Genomic DNA, 19086 nt, shown 5'->3' on the forward strand with positions numbered 1-19086 from the left:
CATTCTACTACCTCTTCCCTCTTTCCCTCCCTCTGACACTGTCTCCTCTCTCTTCCCCCGTCGCTGTCTCTCTACTATCCTGTTTCAGCACAAAAAACCGCAAATATGTTTTCATAGCAGCAGTTTTGTTGAGGAAGGCGGATTGAGGACAGAGGCAGATGGTTCCCCATTTTTCTGTCAGAGTGTTTTAAACAGAAACATGTTTGCCTTTTCTGTGCTCAGAAAAGGAGCATTTTCCGTTGGTACCCTTCTTTTCCCTGCTTCAACAGGGTGTGCAGGTTATATACACTATTGGCCATTAAAATTGCTACACCACGAAGATGACGTGCTACAGACGCGAAATTTAACCGACAGGAAGATGATGCTGTGATATGCAAACGATTAGCTTTTCAGAGCAATCACACAAGCTTGGCGCCGGTGGTCACACCCACAACGTGCTGACATGAGGAAAGTTTCCAACTGATTCCTCATACACAAACAGCAGTTAACAGGCGTTGCCTGGTGAAACATTGTTGTGATGCCTCGTGTAAGGAGGAGAAATGCGTATCATCACTTTTCCGACTTTGATAAAGGTCGGATTGTAGCCTATCGCGATTGCGGTTTATCGTATCGCGACATTGCTGCTCGCGTTGGTCGAGATCCAATGACTGTAGCAGAATATGGAATCGGAGGGTTCAGGAGGGTAATACGGAACGCCGTGCTGGACCCCAATGGCCTCGTATCACTAGCAGTCGTATGACAGGCATCTTATCCGCATGGCTGTAACGGACCGTGAGGCCACGTCTCGATCCCTGAGATGGGGACGTTTGCAAGACAACAACCATCTGTACGAAGAGTTCGACGACGATTGGAGCAGCATGGACTATCAGCTCGGAGACCATGGCTGCGGTTACCCTTGACGCTGCATCACAGAGAGAAGCACCTGCTATGGTGTACTCAACGACGAACCTGGGTGCACGAATGGCAAAACGTCATTTTTTCGGATGAATCCAGGTTCTGTGTACAGCATCATGATGGTCGCATCCGTGTTTGGCGACATCGCGGTGAACGCACATTGGAAGCGTGTATTTGTCATCGCGATACTGGCGTAGCACCCGGCGTGATGGTATGGGGTGCCATTGGTTACACGTCTCGGTCACCTCTTGTTCGCAGTGACGGCACTTTGAACAGTGGACGTTACATTTCAGATGTGTTACGACCCGTGGCTCTACCCTTCATTCGATACCTGTGAAACCCTACATTTCGGCAGGATAAAGCACGACCGCATGTTGCAGGTCCTGTAAGGGCCTTTCTGGATACAGAAAATGTTCGGCTGCTGCCCTGGCCAGCACATTCTCCAGATCTCTCACCAATTGAAAACGTCTGGTCAATGGTGCCGAGCAACTGGCTCGTCACAATACGCCAGTCACTACTCTTGATGAAATGTGGTATTGTGTTGAAGCTGCATGGGTAGCTGTACCTGTACACGCCATCCAAGCTCTGTTTGACTTAATGCCCAGGCGTATCAAGGCCGTTATTACGGCCAGAGGTGGTTGTTCTGGGTACTGATTTCTCAGGATCTATGCATCCAAATTGCGTGAAAATGTAATCACATGTCATTTCTAGTATGATATATTTGTCCAATGAATACCCGTTTATCATCTGCATTTCTTCTTGGTGTAGCAATTTTTTTTTTTTTTTGTAAATACCAAGTGATTCAACTACCCCTACCAATTGGTTTTATGCAACCCGCAACACCTTCAAATACCACACGCAAGATTTTCATCTACCATTTGCTACGCCCAAGGTATTAGTCCCACCGAAATAATGGATAGGACCTTGTTGTAGGAAATTTACTGTAGTTGAATTTCGTACTGGGATATACTTTCGCTAGAGGCCGTAGTTTTATAATTATCAAGAAAAACATACAAAAGTGACCTTCAAACGCGTTTGTGCATAGCATGTGAGAGAATATGAAAATCTTTCATGTGGTTTTTTGAAGGCATTGCGGGTTACATAAAATCGATCAGCAGGTGCAGCTGAAGTACTCTGCATGCTTCGACGGATTTATACATTGTGACAAATACAGTATATAACTGTTATAAGAGTAGATATTTCTATTAGTGACGGACGATGGTGTACTGAGCAACATTACCTTAGTTTTTATATCATTTGCAGACTAACAGCTATAGCTAATACAAATCCGGTGTTTTTAGGTTTAGTATCTCAAACTACGTGTGGTAAGAGTAAGCCATTAATGATAATTTTCCCCTGGGCAGCAGGTCAGGTACTGAAGAGTGGATGCATGGACGCAAAACGATTAGTCCATACTGACAGGCGTAGTACACGTTGTGGTGCACTAACGACCATCCAGACAACATCAGTTTGTGTCGTGTTTGTGGGACGTGATGCGAGAACATATTAAGGTACCACATATAAAAATGTCTGCACTTATACTTGTATGCCCTGTATAACCAACAAATAAGCATGCAGAGAACTTCTGAAGATAGACGTTGACTGTGGATATTGTATCACAGACACAGTCCCTTTGACTGTTCAGAGATGTCACTAAACCTGCCAAAAGATGTAAACAACGATGCATGAGCAGCGCGTGTTAGATGGAGGGGGCCCAACAGCCAGTCAGTTCCAGTCATTCCACCAGGAAGGAGGTACACGGTTCATGTTAGCTGTGGTTTAACCATGCCTAGACGCTCAATACTGCTTTTCGATCGCACCCGCATTGTTACTTTGTGCCAGGAAGGGCTCTCAACAAGGGAAGTGTCCAGGCGTCTCGGAGCGAATCAAAGTGATGTTGTTCGGACGTGGAGGATATACAGAGGGACAGGAACTGTCGATGACATGCCTCACTCAGGCCGCCCATGGGCTACTACTGCAGTGGATGACCGCTACCTACGGATTATGGCTCGGATGAACCCTGACAGCAACGTCACCATGTTGAATAATGCTTTTCGTGTCACGACTCAAACTGTGTGCAGTAGGCTGCATGATACGCAACTTCGCTCTCGACGGCCATGGCAAAGTCCATCTTTGCAACCACGGCACCATGCACCGCGGTACAGATGGGCCCAACAACATGCTGAATGGACCGCTCAGGATTGGCATCACGTTCTGCTCACCGATGAGTGTCGCATATGCCTTCAACCAGATAATAGTTGGAGAAATGTTTGGAGACAACCCGGTCACGCTGAACGTCTTAGACACACTGTCCAGCGAGTGCAGCAAGGTGGAGGTTCCCTGATGTTTTGGGGTGGCATCATGTGGAGCCGACGTACGCCGCTGACGGTCATGGAAGGCGCCTTAACTGCTGTACGATAGGTGAATGACATCCTCCGACCGATGTGCAACCATATCGGCAGCATATTGGCGAGGCATTCGTCTTCATGGACGACAATTCACGCCGCCATCGTGCACATCTTGTGAATGACTTCCCTCAGGATAACGATATCGCTCGACTATAGTGGCCAGCATGTTCTCCAGACATGAACCCTATCGAACATGCCTGGGATAGACTGAAAAGGGCTTTTTATGGACGGCGTGACGCCCCAACCACTCTGAGGGATCTACGCCGAATCGCCGTTGAGGAGTGGGACAATCTGGACCAACAGGGCCTTGATGAACTTGTGGATAGTATGCCACGACGAATACAGGCATGCATCAATGCAAGAGGACGTGTTACTGAGTGTTAGAGGTACCGGTGTGTACAGCAAGCTGGACCACCACCTCTGAAGGTCTCACTGAATGGTGGTACAACATGCAATGTGTGGTTTTCATGAGCAATAAAAAGGGCGGAAATGATGCTTATGTTGATCTCTATTCCAATTTTCTGTACAGTTTCCGGAACTGTAGGAACCAAGGTGATGCAAAACTATTTTTTGATGTGTGTAAAAGGGTAATACAAAATCGTTTGCTTTACATTTTTTTCTGGATACTTTGCTCATCGATCGCAACTCAGTGAAAACGCCTACCTTACGATTTATACTTTAAAAGAGTGAAATTTTACAAGTAAGCAATTGCAGTCGTTACAGTATTACACAGTTTTTAGCAGTCGTTTTTTGTTCTTTTCAGGCATGTTATTATCCTTTTTATCTCATTTTTTGTCACTGCAATAGCACTTTGGGCATATTTGTATTGTTGTGAAGTGCCCATTATACAGAGACAGCGCGTCATTAAGTTTTATTGGTGAAAAATGCTGACTAAAAACATAGTTTGTTGACCCCAGAACCCTTGTGATGACCGTAGAACCCTTACCATGTATTCACTGCATGAGTTAAAACTGTATTTATGCTGCAGACCTTATATTACGTGCATATTTTACATACATAAGTACGTAACTTTGAACGTCCGTATCTCGGTAACGTATAATGATATCGAAAAAAGTTTGAGGGTTCCACGAGAACATTGTCTTAAGAAGATACTATAAAACTTTCGACGATTTGCCAGGAACAGAAATTATGGACGTAACCATACCCACAATTATTGCTATTTGTACCAAAAAATTATGGTTTTTCTGAGAAACCATCCATGAACAAATGTCGCGCTGGATTAGCCGAGCGGTCTGAGGCGCTGCAGTCATGGACTGTGCGGCTGGTCCCGGCGGAGGTTCGAGTCCTCCCTCGGGCATTGGTGTGCGTGTTTGTCCTTAGGATAATTTAGGTTAAGTAGTGTGTAAGTTTAGGGACTGATGACCTTAGCAGTTAAGTCCCATAAGATTTCACACACATTTGAGCACATGAACAAATGGTGGTTTCGTAAGGTGCCTAAACTCCATCAAGACCACACATAATGCAAAAGAATAAACCGATCTGTTTAATTTGCCTGGGGTGGAGGAAGTGTGTAATGTTTCTATTTTGACCCTGTACTGTAGGGTGGCTACAGTGTGTTCTTCCTATAGGTACAAAAATTGTCACGAGGCCAAGGGCTACCCAAAACACTTGGCCCCTTATCTCTGCGATAAACAGAACTCGAGATATGACCCCCCGAAACATCACGTTTTTGCCTTCGGCATTTTGAAACATATTGGTACTGATACCAATTCTGTTTATACGCTGTGAACTGACTCGCTCCATACTATTACGATTCATTGTGCAAAGTGACCCACGGAATTTATAACTAACAACGGGCGGCTCAGTCTTTGTAGGCAACCATCTTAATGGTGCATGATATCTGCAGCTCCTGCAGAATCGTTCGCTGGATTTTTTGGAGAATATTTCGTTGGCAGTAATCGGTGAATGGAGACACTACACAATCCTAATGACCAGTGACGCAGTACCTCAGTGGATCCTATCCCAGGCATTGTTCTTTTTTTTTTTTGTACTGGTGTCACTGCATGGCCAAAAGGCCACCAGTGCTGTTCCAAAAATTATTGTTTGTGAGCTCGGTTAAAAAGTGAAGTCTAAGGCAAAAAGTTAAAAAGAAGTAACATAAATTGCTATGTCACGTTTTGAATACTCATGTGGATGTTAAAGAAGAACGTATGCACTATAGTGGCTGGCATGAAAGTAGAGTCCTGAAGGTCATGGCTGCTGCCTGCCTCTCGGCTTTGTTGACATGTTGGTACCTTTAGCTGTGCGGGAGGTAAGAGGAGCTGAAAGCTCAGTGTGCTATATCGAGTGTTCACGTCTGATCTCAGTGTCTTACTGTCTTTAGGAAATTGCTTTGGCGTGTGTTCGGTGGTGAACAACAATGCAGGAGCAACGGCCTACTTGGAGTACTCCTCCGGTCGGTGTGCGTAAAGGGCGGAAAGACATACATAAACAATCGAAAGTTATCACATCGAATGTACTCAAGTTTTGTAGTGATCTGGCCGACAATGAAGAGGCGAGGAATAACTTAAATTTTGAGCAAATTCATAAACTTACTGCTAAAGCGTGTGGTGTCTCCAAGTCAACTGTAGGCCTATTAGCAAATCTGTGTTATTGGCAGAATCTTCGGGCATGAATGAGTGTTTAGATTCTCCAAGAAAGGGATACAAACGTGAATGGAAATCAACTGACTTTGACGATTTTCACAAAGAGCTCGTAGATATTACAACAGAAGAGAGTATCCAAAGGCTAAAAAAATTAGGCTGGCCTCCGTGAAAAAATTAATTGCTCGGGCTCAGAGACATCTGTTCTTCGTATTCTCCGCTCCCTTGGCTTCCGATTCAAGAAGTGTAATGACGGACGGAAACTCTTAATGGAGCGCAGAGGCATTGCAGCTGCAAGAGCGAAGTTTTTATGTACAATGCACTTCTTGCGTGCAGAAGACACCAGGCCCGTACTGTACTTGGATGAAACTTGGGTTTCACTGAACCACACCAATAAGTATATATGGCACGACTCCAAAGGAAACGGCGGTTTGAAAGTGCCTACAGTTAGAGGTGGCCGATTAATCACCGCCCACGCTGGTTCATTAACCACAGGCTTCATACCAGAGGCCAAACTTGTTTTTTGTGGTGGGAAAAGTTCTTGCCAATCCGATTACCATTCAGAAATGAATGGAGAAGTATTTAAGAATTGGTTTATTCGGCTGTTGTCTGCGCTGGAAGAAGGGTCAATTGTCGTGATGGATAACGCTAGCTACCACTCCATTCAGATAGAAAAGCTGCCACGTTCAAATTGGCGCAAGGCAGATATTATGGAGTGATTAAAGAGAAAGAATTTTTTATTTTCAGTCGATGAAACGAAGGCTGAACTCCTGTATAAGGAAGAAATCGTAGGTGCCAAAAAGACTTACGAATTAGATTAACTGGCAAACGAAATGGGACACCAAGTGGTACGTCTACCACTGTGTCACTGGCAGTATAATCCCAATGAATTGATATGGGCCCAAGTGAAACGAGAAGTAGCGAAAAGAAATACTACTTTCAAACTTGCTGATGTCGAAAAGCTAACATACGAAGCTCTTGGCAATGTTACTCGGCAGGACTGGGTGAGGTGCGTAAAACACGCAGAAGCATTGCAAGAGGCTGATTTCTTTAACCAGGGTTTAAGAGACACCTGGCTGAAACATCTGTGATGAAACACCTGGCTGAAACAAGCTATAGTGAAGCTGGAGACACGGAGCCACAATATCCTTCAGTTTAGGTAAGGGCCGTCTACGTATAAAGTTGACTTGATTTAAATGTTTGTCTATTCATTTCAGTTGTAGAGGACATACTGCGAATGTTTCTCCCTTACAGTAGGCGTCTGATAAATTTATCACAAGTGGTGGCGATTAGTTTACACGGCAGTAACTGTCAATTAAAATAAGACTGTCAATTCTGCATTAATTAACAACAGTTTTTCCTAAAAACCTGTATCGAATGTCTTTACATTCGCATATAATCTTACTGCATTCGGTTTACTTGTACATTCGAAATTTAACTAATTTTCTTCATAGATGGATTTACTGGCTGTTTCGTAGTAAGGGTAAAGCAGTTCAAAAAAGGACAAAAAGTTGTTGTGCTTCTGTATCGGCTGTATATACGAGGGTTGGGACTTAAATAGTGGCAACTATTTATTTACTGCTATGTCCCCGGACCTAACCGAATCACGCGCGCCCTGCCGTCGCTCAGCCCGGCCGCACACGCTCGGTGGTCGGCCTCAGCTTCACGTCGCGGCCGCCGGAGGTTCATGGCGTTATCTCCGGCTGAACACGTCGCGCCATTCCATAGTTCTTGCCTTCAGCTCCCTCTATGGCCACAACATATAACGGGAGCACAGACCTGACGCCACGGCCACTCGCTCTTGCTCGCTAGCTGTGTTAATATCGAAGTGTCATTGTGTAGATCTTATATGACAACCTTGGACTTAGAACTTAGTTACGATTTGGATTGCACTGTGGAGTTGTGAATTGTATTAACTTAATTGCGTGGCTACTTGCTATGAGAGCAATAGACGGTGCCTGCTTCAGTGTGTAGAATAAAGATAAGTCATCTTCCTGATCGCTGGCACTCTACTTTGAGACTAATCTTTTCTCGGCCATCAGATCTTGCGTCACACCTCGGTCACGTCCTGCTACCAATTCCAACTTATGTCTGCCATTCCAGTCAGACATAAAATTTACAGCTCGTAAAAAATAGATATGTGTTTCAAAGTTTGACTGACCTTCAAAGTAGTCTCCAGAATTGTACATAACCCGTTACCAGCGATGTGCAAGTTGTAGGATACTCTTAGCAGTGCCAGTTGTGTTGACAATTCGAGAGGCACGGGTTATTGCCCGACGAATTTGTAGCAGTTCTGAAGCGAATGCCGTGAAGTGTTTCCTTCAGTTTAGAAACAGAGTTGAATTCACGAGGGCTTAAGTCAGGGGAGTGCAGTAGGTGGTATAGCACTTAGCAGCCCCATCAGTCAAACAAATCAGTAACAGCTTGCACTGTTTGTGCCTTAGTATTGTCCTGCAAAATGATGGCAAAGTCCTGAAGAAAGTATCATCACTTCTGTCTCTAAGCTTGTCGTAGGTTGTGTTCCAGAAATGAACTAGACGTCCACATCGCTGGCTACGGGTTATACACAATGCTGGTGACTACTTTGAAGGTCAGTAAAACTTTGAAATACGTATCTATTTTGTACGAGCTGTAAATAAATAGTTGCCACTATTAAAGTCCCAACCCTCGTGTAAACAGTGCAGTAACATCAGAACAGTCCCAGCACCTATTCTGATTCTCCGAGAAGAGCGTAGGAATCTATAATATTTGAAGACTTTTACAAAAAGCTAGAACGCGGAATTGTATTCCTTTAGTATGACAGAGGATAGTATCCGATGGCTAGAGAAATACAGGGTAATGTCCGTGATAAAACTGATTATTGTGGCCAGTCACTTCAATGCACTGTCTTCTCCGCCCACTTGGTTTTTAATTCAGAAACTGTGATGATGGACGAAATTTGTAACACAAGGCAGGGACATTGCAGTAGTAAGAACGAGGTTTTTGTGTACCAAGCACGTACTGCGTGCTGAGAATAATAGGCTTACAGCAAATTTAGATAAAACTTGGGTTTCACAAAACCATTCGAATAAATATTTTGCTCAACTTCAGTGAAAATATTGGCTTCAAAATAACAATTACTTTTGCATAGCGTATATTGGTGTTTTGAGTGATGGATGCAATGACGAAGGCTATGTATTAGCAGCCACTAAAATATTTTCGGGGAGTAGACAATATTCTCGGTCATATTAAAGCGAGCCGTCCGAACAAAACTCTTGCCGACTGCCTACAACGACTCGAGCGCTGCTGCGCACGGAATATCGCGGAAGTAATTTGCCTCGGTACGTGATACGATACAATAATGATGTCTGAAACGTTAGCAAAAATAATTTTGTAGTTATCTTAACAACTTTCTCGCGGAAAGTTTCTTCGCGGTCCTACAGAACGAAAATTCATCAGCGACTACATTTTTCGCTACACCTCTTATAATATTTTATTTTTTATATCAGAGTATTTTTGTGTTTTCGAAATTAATAAAAAACACAGCATATGCGTCTGTTAATTTTGAGGATGGTCATATATTTTTAGTCCAACTACATTAGCGATTCTGTTGCTACCACAGGTTGAAGTAAAAAAATATTTTCCTCCAAAATTTCTTGTAACGTTAGTTTCCATTCTTTTTCCTAGTAGCTAGTAAGAATTTTCTTTTGGAAAGTACTACATTATATTGTAGACTAAAAATAGAGTTGCCCAATATTTTTTGAACTTTTACGATCATTTGAAATCATCACTACAAAAAACTAGCAATGCTGTAAGAGGGCGAGATGACCTTGAAGCCCTATTTTCGTGTCAGCCACTATAGCTGTTATTAGCAATGCAGCTTCCCATTGCGCTGAAAGTGGTGGCGTTGTTTTTAACGTTATTTGTGAAAGAATGTTCACAATAAAACATAACAGTGTAAGGTCTGTTAATTTGTAATACCCTGAAAGCTCAAATAGATGCAACTCAGAAAACATTGCGACTTGTTGTCCTGAAAGTATCCAGTATTATCAGTGTTAAGATATAGAGTTGGGGATCCCAAACGTTATTTACAGCCATTGACAGATTTGATCTGGTAGGGATACCGGAAAAAATCTGTGCAGTCATAATTGTTTACCAGATAGAGGGCATGGTGGGCCTTGTATTAAGTGTCACTTGACCTGTAATGAGCCTGAGCCGAACTAAGTCCACATGAGGCTATTATCCCTGCGACATGTGCACCCACTGTCCGCGGCTGACAGTGAGAAGAATGCACACAGCATCAATGAGATTGCAAGTCGATTGACGAGGCCTGGACAGGACAGTCCATACTCTTCTAAAACCAATTTCATGGCGTGAAACATCTAACAGTGATTGACTTGAAGAGGCTTGACCGAGGTAAATATATTGACGGAAAAAAATTCGCAGCGCCAAATAATAATTAATGTAGAGTAATGAAATTTAGGGAATACGTTTGTCTAGGTAACATTTTTAAGTGATTAACGTTACAAAATCACAGATTAATCTAAGCGCGAAATAAGACACTGAAAATATGAAATACTGGTACGTTAATAACTGGTGTGACAACCAGCACGTTGAATACAAGCATGCAAAATTGCATGCATTCTGTTGAACAAGTGGAGGATGTCATTTTGTGGGATGGAGTTCCGTGCCTATTGCACTGATCGGCAAATACAGGGACGGTTAATGGCGGTTGTGTATGACACTGGAGTTGTCATCCGATGTTGTTCCATATATGCTCGATTGGAGACAGATCTGGTGATCAAGCAGGCCAAGGCAACATGTCGACACTCTGTGGAGCGTGTTGAGGTACAACAGCGGTATGTGGCCGAGCGTTATCCTGTTGGAAAACATTCCTGGAATCCTGTTCATGAATGGCAGCACAACAGATCGAATCACCAGACTGACATACAGTTTTACAGTCAGGATGCGTGGAATAACCATGAGCGTACTACCGCTATCATACGAAATCGCAGAGCAGATCCTAACCCCAGGTGTCGGTCCAGTGTGTCTAGCACACAGACAAGTTGGTTGTAGGCCCTCATCTAGTCTCCTTGTAACCAACAAACGGCCGTCACTGGTGCCGAGACAGAACCAGCTTTCATCAGAAAACGCAACACACATCCAACTTGCCCTCCAATGAACTCTCGTTTGAGACCACTCAAGTCACAGATGGCGGTGTTTTAGGGTCAGTGGAATGCATGTTGCAGGGCGTTTGGCTTGCAGCTGTCCTTGAAGTAAGCCATTCATAACAGTTCGTTCTGTCACTGTGGTGCAAACTGGTGCTCAAATTGCTGCTGTAGATGCAGTACGATGCACCAGAGCCATAGGCCGAACACGATGGTATTCCCTCCTGGAAATGCCACTTGACAATCTGGAGTCTGGTATTCTTGCGACTGCACATTCCCGTGACCAACGGTGCCAGTAATCACGCACAATGGGTACATCCCTGCCAAGTGTTTCTACTGTATCACAGAAAGAACATCCAACTTCTCGTAGGCCTGTTACAAACTCAGTGTAGTGGTGATAATGGTGTTTTTGTCATCTTAGAGGCTTTCTTGACTAACATCAACTCACTACGTCCAATGTCAAAGGTAATTAACACTCACGATCGTTACAGCCTCTATTGGAAACAAATGGCTGGTTCAAATGGCTGGTTCAAATGGCTCTGAGCACCATGGGATTTAACATCTGAGGTCATCAGTCCCCTAGACTCAGAACTACTTGAACCTAACTAACCTAAGGACATCACACACATCCATACCCGAGGTAGGATTCGAACCTGCGACCATAGCAGCAGTGCGGTTCCGGACTGAAAGGCCTAGAACCGCTCGGTCACAGCGTCTGGCAACCTGATTAGCATCCTCATATTGGCACTATTAGCGCCTGTCTTTGCGAGTGGCGCGAAAATGTGAATAGACATCATCTTTCAGATGTAGAAACACGCCTACCAACTTTCGCTTATGTCGCACGACAGCTTCTTGGTTTGCGATTTCTTTTCCATCAGTGTGTATGAAATCATTTCACGTCTTTAGTGCACTGATGTTTCCAAAATGAAGTCGGTCCAACACTCTATTTATTTGCATGGTATCAGCGATTGCTGTAGCAATAGTTCAATGATATTGGTACTGTGTATGCAACTACTGAAACGTGTGTGTGTGTTTTTTTTTCGTTAAAATATAGCCAACGATAAGATTTTCTCGTCTGTTTCTTGCTTTGAATGTGGATGTGATGTTTGCACTCACGTTTCCCTAGAATTTTCTCGTTTCGCACTGGAGCTGTAAATAGCAGATCAAAGCAACTGTGAGAGCATAATTGGCGAACTATGACAAACAATAAGTCGGACAATCAAATCTACTGCTAAGATATGGAATTGTACGGGGCAGAAGAAAGCGACTTCCGCAATATTGCAGGAACACTTGGCAGGCATGTAGCAACTACGTGATTGTTGGCAGCAGTGGTACGGTCGCACAAAGACCAGGCTCCGGATTGGCCATGTGAGACTTCCGAGAGGGGAGACCACCGTGTTTCGGGTATGGCTCTGGCGCATCGTACCGCATCTGCAGCAGCATATTTCAACAGCAATTGGTAGCACAGTCACACAACGTACTGTTAAGAATCGGTTACTTCAGTGACAATTCCGAGCCAGATGCCCTATAGCATGCATTCCACTGACCCAAAAAGCACCGCCGTGTCAAGCAAGAGCTAATTGGAGGGCAGGGTAGAGGTCTGTATGTTTTCTCATGAAAGCTGGCTCTGCCTCGATGTCAGTGACGGCCGTGTGTTGGTCAGAAGGAAGCCAGTTCAGAGCCTGCAACCAAACTGTCTGCATGTTAGACACATGGGAACGACTACTTCTCTGTTTTTCTTTGGTTGTTTGTTTTGCACGTAACTAGAACCGCACGTCGTTCACTGTTAGTCTATTGTGTATTTAATATTCTTACAACCTATACATTGCATTTAATGAGTAATAAAAATTAGTTAATTGCGTAACTTCTGTGCTTCTATGCAACCAAAGCAACTATTTTTAATGCAAGTACAGTTTACACAAAGGGTGGCCGATGCTGATTAAAACACATAGTAATTAGACAGGTACAATTAAAAAACAAAGCGACAGTCTGGTTTCTGTTCGTAACACTTAAAAAGAGGGACGCACAACAATGAACGCTCACGGAAAACATTGCACTGTAGAGTACAAATGCATATGGGGGGGGGGAGGAGGGGGAGGACCCAGACAGATAAGGGGGGAAAAGGGGGGAGGAGAGGAAAAGTAAAAAAAGGGGGGAGTCGATGGAGGGAGCGGACACAGAAAAGGGGGGCAGCAGGGTGGACGCGAGGAGTGGGGAAGGCAGTTGAGGTGAAAGCAAAAGGACTCGGGGGAGAGAAAGGAGTCAAAGAGAGGGTAGGCACGTAAAACGAAGCAGGGTGTAAGGGTGGAGAGGAGATGAAGGATGTAGAGGTGGAGGGTGGGGGGACACAACAGTGAAGGTGTGGCAGTGGGCTGAGGTTGGAGGGGAGAGGAGCAACTAGGGGATGGGGGGGATCAAGTCGGCGGGAGGTGTAGAGCACTCGGCACTCGGATATGTAGAGGATCCACGTGGGGGGGGGGGGGGGGGGGGGGGTGGGAGCCGTATATGGAAGGCGAGGCAGAGCGCACGGCGCTCGAGGATCTATAGGGACTTATAAAATTGGGGGGGTGGGGCCTTTGGGCTGTGAGCATTTCCTATTAAAGGGTAGACACAGGTGGCGCTCCGGTAGGTATACTGCCACGCTATCTGTTGGTGGACGTCGTTCTAGCCATGAGCAGTGCATATACTATACCCCAGGTGGCATTATCATCATCAGACCAAAATCGACTTCATTTTTCCAGGTGTACTAATTTTTTTCTGGTAGTGTATAAAATGATGTACTTTGTGTACACTAATGAAATATATATTATCTTTTAGACATAAAAGTAATGTACTTGGATAATATATTAAGTGGATCCTTCTTACAGTAGGACACAGCTTCAATCTGATATGAAAAATCGAAATTATAGAATTTTGTATCCCTTTTTTGGCCAAGTTTCTGCTGACTCGGTTGTTTAGCAGTGTATGAAAGTAAGGGTATGTACACTTTAGTTGTACCAGCATGAAAACTGAACATAAGAGAATGATCACAGTGTGTTCATACGATTCAGCTGCTGGTGGAGACGGCGTGTGCTGGTGATGCGGTGAGAAGCCCGGCGGCGGCTGAACACACGTGTCTTGGTGCGCACGCTGTGGCTGCAGCTGGACGTGCTGCGTCTTGGACACTGCTGAGGCGCTGTCCACGGGAGCGGGTGCTCGTTCTGGCTGCCTCCGGTTTACCTCTGGTGATGACGTACCACCAGGCGCCAGTCCATGGCCGCCCTTGTCAGAGCCACTTCCGGTACTTTGCGATCGACCAGTGTGGTTGCGAGTAGCTGGTTGATTTGGTACCTGTGACATACGAGAGAATTTGTCAGTGTCCGTTCTTGAAAGCTCGGCTACAGACAAATGCCCCTGCTCAATGTGGTATAGTAGTAATCTAAAGAGGAATGCCCAATCATTAGGTTGAACTTTAAGACATTGCACAGACTGATGTGCTGAGGCACAGCCCTTTTTCTTGCCTCACCATAGCATGACAGGTTTTTTTTGCATCGTTTGGATGACTTAGATGAGTCTTGTGTGATGTTATTTTATATTTGTGTTATTGTGAAGTAGTATTATTTGCTACGTGACAGAGAGATTATTTTATCATGAGACTCCCACATGAAAGACCTGGATTCGATCCCCACTGCTGACAATGATGGCTCCGCTGATATTTATGGGGTTACATGAGGAGCGACTTGTAGAGGTAGTTTTGAAGAGCCGACTTTAATGGCAGGCAGAATGGAGTGCCGGGTGCATTGCATATGGATGCTGGCTTCCAATGTTAGGCAGAAGATGGATTAGCGTCTCGTCAGCATCACACAGTCATTGGGCGTATTTCTCAGCAAGCAGCAGCAAGAGATTAGAGAGAATTTATTTTATACTTTTGTCTAGGACAACCGACAACATTGCCTCAGAAATAATTTGAAAACTGTTCCAATATTTCGGTTGCTACCACGTTTTGAGAGATTTTCCTTGCTTGTAGGGCAAGTGCCAGAACTGGAAATCCCCTCCTATTCTGATATTCCTATTTGGAAAGCCCTCTGTCCCACTCTCAAGTCTTGGAGATTACTCTGAAATGAACTGATCTCATGGGCTAACATTTTGGGAGAAAAGGTGAAGGCTGACAGCGGTCAAGATAATGTGTGCTGCTATGTTCTTGCCCATACTGGGCAACCGGTGATCAAGATGAAGTGTTTGCTGTTTTCGATGTTCGAATTATTCGATCATCCCCTTAGCAAAATATTCAGCGAGATACTGAGCTGAATTATCAACAATAAAATGACAGAATTTGCCCCACATTCAAATAAGCGTCTGCTTTGCTACAGTGATGTGCTACTATGAAGGGCAAGGTCTATTTGAGGGTGTTTTGCCATTATATGTGAATGATGTATGGGTACTGGCATTGCGTAATATTATGGGTAGGTATGACCTGAAAGGAAGGCAAACTTCAGGATGCTGCCGACTTCAGCGTCCCTTTGATTCATTAATCGCGTCTTTTGTTTAATATTATACATGATACAATTGCTTTACTTCATTTATTATTGCTGCAGAAACTATGAGCTCAACCTATGCCTTAAAATTTCATTCTTAAATATGATAATAACATTCGTTAGACATCATTGATAAGCATAGGTAAAAATACACTAATTGAACACAGGTATGTCAAGACTTACGTTATTTAATACACAGGAAGGTACTGCCGTAATGCAAAATAAGCTGCTCAAAAAAAGTTGTGCGCCAGCTGAATATCTGCGAATGTGTATGGGCTTAGATTCAAGGGGAGCAAGGAGTGATAGGATAGATCTTATTAAAGTAATAAGTAACATTCCCGTGAAACAAAAGCAAAAAATCAATCGAGGTAAAGGCAGATTTTTCTGAACTGCATATTTGCAAAACACAAATCTGTTGCCGCGTAACAATCAATACTGTGTTGCTCCATCTCGTACTCTGTAAGGTGGTGGTGGCGTTGATGATCAAGCTGTCCCGCTCTTCGACGGCGCTCCCCCTCTCCCAGGGAGGACATCCAACATGTAGGAAGAGTTCCTGTAACAAAGACTGTTCAAGTATAAGCTGGTCCTAGACATTGGTTTCATGTCAACAGATACCATCAGCCATTACATTCAGCTGATTAATACCTCTTGCAGGACTGTGTTAATGAGGCGTGCACAGTATACATCTTGAACCACTAACCCATTGCCGAAACATGGAATGTATGGCTGGAGAATAGGTTGGGTTGGAGGATCCTACCGTAATACTGCACAGTGCTAAAAATTGATAATGATGTGAGATGTCCCACATTCCTATATAATCTTCGTTAGTCCACTATGGACCCTGGGACAACAGCTGGCATGTATTTCTTGATGCAATAATTTACCAACAGCCGTATGTATTGTAGAAATTTATTTTATGAACTTCTAATGTGCTACCAGTTTCGGCATTACATTGATGCCATCTTCAGGTCCCACACGTCGTAGTCGCACAATCGCTATACACGGAAGGAGCCATACGTGCCAGGCGACGCAAGAGCTGTGCATAACGATTTGATTCACGGATCTAGTTATATGGTTCCTTCCGTTATAGCGATTTTACGACTATGACGTTTGGGGCCTGAAGGTGGCATCAATGTAATGCCGAAACGGGTAGCACATAAGAAGTCTTATAAAATAAATTTCTACAATAAATACGGCTGTTGGTAAATTATTGCATCAAGAAATCCCTATATAAAAGTGGCTCAAAACATTTTTCACCCACCTGCCGGGTGTGTTCGTGGGACTGGGAACCTGAGAGGTGTATTGTTACCTGGCTGCATCCACGCTCTTCTACAAATATCATCAGACAGCAGAATAAATCGAGCAAGGTGAAAATAGTCTAAAGCCATTGATCTACCTTCCACTCCATGTATTCCATTGTCTATTCGTCAGAGCACCACAGTACTGATGATTCATGCTGTTGTTTGGACAAGAGGACGAATTGAACGTGTGAAGACAATTGGGTACAGTCTGGATCAATACAGCAAAAACAGTTGCCTTCAAATCAAGTACCATGCAGTTCTGTTGCGTTCTTCTCCGATTGCTGCAAGCAGTAACTTGCAGTAGCGATCATTAGCTGGTGTTGTTGGCCAAATGCGACTGCTACGAGGCAGATTTGCACTGTTCCGCAACTCATCATAGCTATATTAATTCAACGGACAACACCTCGTGCTCACATATCCTCTACTCGTAAGTTTCAAATGACTACTCGAGGCATGCTGACAGGCTGCGCAGTGCACAGAAGCCAGCTAATTTTGGAGACACATTGCTCTCTAACGAGATGCACTGAGAATACAGGTTTACCTTTACCTTCAGTACACAGGCAATAATTTCCTGCGGGCAAAGGCGTAATCAGACAGAGGTTAAAATACCTGAGCAAAACACTCTCTGAACCGTTTACATTTGTTACAGAAAGAGGCAGATACACATTTTAATAACAGCGACAATGCAGCACTGCTCAGTACATTCTGTTCAATATTTTGGTAACCTAGCAGCGGTGCCTTGACTTTGAGTGTGTCTAGTTTTCTTGGCATGCTGCTGCAAGATTCGACTTCCTCGTGTACTGGTGTTAAGATGGTGCGCAAACTCGGTACAGAAGAGAGGGTATAAAGTAGTACGTTGGGCAGCCAGGCAGCTGGCAATGGTGAGCAAGTCAAGATTGTCGAGGACAGTGACGAGTGCCAACTTGGAAAGGTAGCAGGCTTTCCTTTTCGGAGGCGATGGGGAGTCACATACACTACGTGATCAAAAGTATCCGGACACCTGGCTGAAAATGATTTAAAAGTTCGTGGCGCCCTTCATCGGTAATGCTGGAATTCAATTTGGTGTTGGCCCACACTTAGCCTTTATGACAGCTCCCACTCTCGCAAGCTGGAAGATTTCTTGGGGAATGGCAGCCCATTCTTCACCGAGTGCTGCACTGAGGAGAGGTATCGATGTCAGTCGGTGAGGCCTGGCACGAAGTAGGCGCTCCAAAACATCCCAAAGGTGTTCTATAGGATTCAGGTCAGGGCTCTGTGCAGGGCGGTCCATTACAAGGATGTTATTGTCGTGCAACCACCCGCCACAGGCCGTGCGTTATGAACAAGTGCTCGATCTTCGACAGTGGGAAGCAAGAAGGTGCTTAAACCACCAGTGCAGGCCTGTGCTGTGATGGTGCCACACAAAACAAGGGGTGCAAGACCCCTTCATGACACCACCGCCTCCGAATTTTACTGTTGGCACTACGCACGCTGGCAGATGACGTTCAACAGGCATTCGCCATACCCACACCGTGCCATCGGATCGCCACACTGTGTACCGTGATTCGTCACACCACACAACGTTTTTCACTGTTCAATCGTCCAATGTTTAGGCTCCTTACACCAAGCGTTGCATCGTTTGACATTTACTGGCGTGATGTGTGGCTTATGAGTAGCCCCTCGACCATGCATTCCAACTTCCCTAACTGTCGTAATACTTGCAGTGGATCCTGATGCAGTTTTAAATTTCTGTGTGATGGTCTGGATAGATGTCTGCCTATTACACTTTACGACCCTGTGCAACTGTCAGCGGTCTCTGTCAGTCAACAGACGAGGTCGGCCTGTACGCTTTTGTGTTGTACGTGCCCCTTCACGTTTCCACTTCACTGTCACATCGGAAACAGTGGACCTAGGGATGTTTAAGAGTATGGAAATCTCGCTTACAGTTGTATGACACAGGTGACACCCAATCACCCGGCAACGTTCAAAGTCCGTGAGTTCCGCGAAGCTCCCCATTCTGCTCTCTCATGATGTCTAATAACTACTGATGTCGCTGATATGGAGTACCTGGCAGTAGGTGGCAGCACAATGCACCTAATATGAAAAACGTGTGTTTTTGGGGGGTGTCCGGATAGTTTTGATCACATAGGGTATAAACTCGTCGTGTCCATCGTGGTATTTCTTCTGCTGCTTTGGTACATTTCCATGCAGTGAATCTCAGTTTTAATTCTGTCACAAAG

The sequence above is a fragment of the Schistocerca americana genome, chromosome 1 (genome assembly GCF_021461395.2).
Source record: "Schistocerca americana isolate TAMUIC-IGC-003095 chromosome 1, iqSchAmer2.1, whole genome shotgun sequence".
NCBI lineage: Eukaryota > Metazoa > Arthropoda > Insecta > Orthoptera > Acrididae > Schistocerca > Schistocerca americana.